This window comes from Lithobates pipiens, unplaced genomic scaffold (assembly GCF_037356315.1).
Source record: "Lithobates pipiens isolate NorthernLeopardFrog02 unplaced genomic scaffold, aLitPip1_a1.2 Scaffold_8, whole genome shotgun sequence".
Classification (NCBI taxonomy): Eukaryota; Metazoa; Chordata; class Amphibia; order Anura; family Ranidae; genus Lithobates; species Lithobates pipiens.
In genome coordinates, this window is record NW_027507903.1 from 244,810,004 (window position 1) to 244,813,448 (window position 3,445).

The window sequence follows — 3,445 nt, forward strand, 5'->3', positions numbered from 1 at the left end:
AGAGGGAGAGAGTGAAACTAATAAGGTGGTGATCAGAGAGAGGGAATGGATAGTTAGAGAGGTTGCATGGAGTGCAAAGGTGAGAGAAAACGAGGTCAAGGATATTGCCTTTCGGAGGGAGTAGGATCATGTATCCAATGTTTCAGGTCAAAGGAGGAGGTTAGGCTGAGAATTTTGGAAGGAGCAGAGGTGTTAGTATTAATAGGGATGTTGAAGTCCCCGAGAATGATTGTGGGGATTTCAGAAGAAAGAAAGAAGGGTAGCCACGCAGAGAAGTCATCAAGAAATGTTGATACTGGTCCAGGGGGCCTGTAGATCACGGCTATTCTTAAAGAAATTGGAGTAAAGAGACGAATGCAGTGTGCTTCGAAAGAGGAGAGTGACAGAGAGGGAGGTGGCTGAAGTACCTGGAAGGTGCTATGTGGGGCTAGAACGATTCCAACACCTCCTCCCTTATGTCCATTGGATCTAGGGGAGTGAGTCCAAAGAAGACCACCATGGGATAGGGCCGCAGAAGATGCAGTGTCTGATTCGTGGAGCCAAGTTTCGGTGATGGCGAGTAGGTTAAATGAGTTAGCGATAAAGATGTCATGTAGAGAGGTGAGTTTGTTGCAGACAGAACGGGAGTTACAAAGGGCACAAGAGAAAGGGAGTATGGTCTTGGGAAGAATAGAAATGGGAACTAAATTGTGTTGATTGCGGCTGCTGCCAGAGGGTGCAGGGTGATGGGTACAGTTTAATGATGGAGGTCCAGGGTTTGGGGATATATCTCCAGAGGTTAGGAGAAGCAGGAGGGTGAGGGAGGCAATATGGGAGTGAGATTTATATGAAGGGACGTGCCCCAGGGTCTTGGAGATTTTTAGTGTGTGTGGATTTAGAATTAGCAGGAGTTGGTGGGTGCAGTAATAAGGAGAGGACAGAAGTGAGGGTGATATATATATATGCTGTGGGGGGGAGAAGTGGGGCGGAGTTGAGATAATTTTAGTATAGAGGACAGAGCTGTCAGAAGGAGTGGTAGAGAATGCATGTTATAAGGAGAAAGTGCTAAAGGGTTAAACGAGGTCACCTGCTGTCTTTGCGGCGTTTTTCAAAGTATTTTCTTGTGTACCTTTGCTTTGTGCATTCGCTGAAGTGCAGAGTCAGAAGTGCTTCCACTTATTGAAATCCCCCCCACTTGGAGAAAGAGCCCCAGTTGCAAGTGTGCCCCCAGCAATCCAGCAATATATAGAACATGCTACAAAATAAAAACAAAATTGTTCATAAAATTTATATTGTGAGCAAAAATGTGACAAAAATAACCCATGCTAAACAAAAGTGCAAAAAATATACTCTTTTTTTGTGCCATCAAACTTCCGCAACTTCAGTGTGTTTTCCCAAGCGAAACACTCATCAGCCACCAAATGGTAAGCCAACATTACCAGCTGAAGAGGACCTTCAAATTATTGAAGGTCAATAGCATTTAAAGTGTGTAACGTTGAAAATTACAAATAACAACCATCTCCAGCCCCATAGGGAAATCAATGAAGTACAGACCATAAACAAGCAGTAACACAGGCAGGTCCAATAGTTAGTATGTTAGAAATCTTTGCATGTTCTTTTATATGTAATCATAAAATGTTCTATTGCTCTCTATATCATTACGTCACAGGACTAGCTGGAAGTCATGATTTTATTCCTGCTACAATGTAACATCCAAGATATTTGTCTCTACCACCTGTCAATGTTTTATAAATTATTCAGTGTTACTAGATGATTTATGAATAAGACCCAATCAATTAACTATGCACTGATTCTAATAGGGTAAGGCAATGTAGCTAAATGCCAGAGTCTTAGTTCAAAGAAGGTAGTGTGGGGAAAATGCAGTTAAATCTTTCATGCTTCACATTAGGCCAGAATGGTTGTAGCCAACGGTAAAATTGTTGTTGAAGCACAAAGATAAAATGTTGGCGTCCTCAAGGAGATAATAAAGAGAGCGGCACATAGGTTAAACACATTAAACAAAAGTGCTGCCTGGAGAGATGCTCTTTCTCAGCTTGTAGATCCCTCCTCCTATGCATATTACAATAAATCTGTTCCAGACAGCTCAATCTATATAAAAGATTGGGCAGTGATTGGTTTGATCCTTTTTGCTAAATATAATACTTTTTAACACAAAGCTTTTACTAATTCCTTGTTCAGCATTTGATGTGACATTGTGTTGATCATAGTTTCAGCATGCGTGTCACTGTACTATACGACATATTCAGATAATGGATATTGATTTCTCTTTTACTCCTAGATTAATTGGGATGGATTTTCGTGTTGCAGGAAATCTTCTTCAGTCAGTGGTCTCTATTTGCATAACCTGTCTCCAGGGGTCCAGAAGCTGATGGCTTATAATTACCTGAATATAATATACAGTAAAGCAATTGAAATATCAGTTAGAAGGCAAGTGCTGTACAATAATGGATTGTGCTTTACTAGAGTTGAGTCAGAATGTTCAAGTAATTAGGCAAAGTCCATATATTTAAGAAGAATTCAACACTAGAGAGCCCTCATAGCTGCGTGACTTAGGGCAGTGCGCCCGCGATGGTCCTGTGATTCTGGGTCTCTCTGTTGCGATTACCCGAGGGGGCCTTAGAATTTTTATTTGTAACATGTGTAGGCAATTTACTGTTTATCCTGTATACCTCAAGGTTGTATGTCAGACATGGAATTTACTCATCTCCTTTTTTTTTTTTTTTTCTTTTCTTGTGTGACGTGTGGTGCCTGTTGCACCGGTTTCTATGTGTGTATATATGCTGTATCCTGCTTCTACATGCTCAATAAACCTTACTTTGGTTAAAAAAAAAAAAAGAATTCAACACTATTCTGGATTGTTTTACATAGAAAAACGTGAATGTAGCTAGATGAGATTCTATAAAAAGGACCTGCTAAAAAAAAAAAAACAATAATGATGCTGTGCAAAGTTCTTTAAATGACAGTAACTATCATATATGTTGATGTTCAGTACATCGACTGCTGCTTAGATGATATGTTTGTGAAGGTTCTCATTTATCTGGCCCATGGTATACAAAGAAATCTATCCAAACACTTCGCCAGTTCTAAAAAATGCCAGGAAAGTACCCAGCATTTATATCTATACAGGTAGCAGGGCTTTTTTTCAGGGGGAACTTGGTGGAACTCAGTTCCACCACCTCTGGCTCAGACCCTTTAGTGCCTGTTCACTACAATCACTTGTAAACACAAAAGTCTGGCTTCTGTGTTTACAAGTGACAGCTCTGTGCTCTGTATGTAATGCAATCCTGGTATTTAATGCCCCTTTAAGACCCTCCTACTGTTTTCGTGAAATTTGACTGAACACACCCACTATTTGATGTGATTTGGAGGATGTGTGTAGGGGAAGGGGTTTTGTGGGGCTGTAGTTAAGTTCCAGCACCTATTGTTTGAGAAAAAAGCCCTGGGT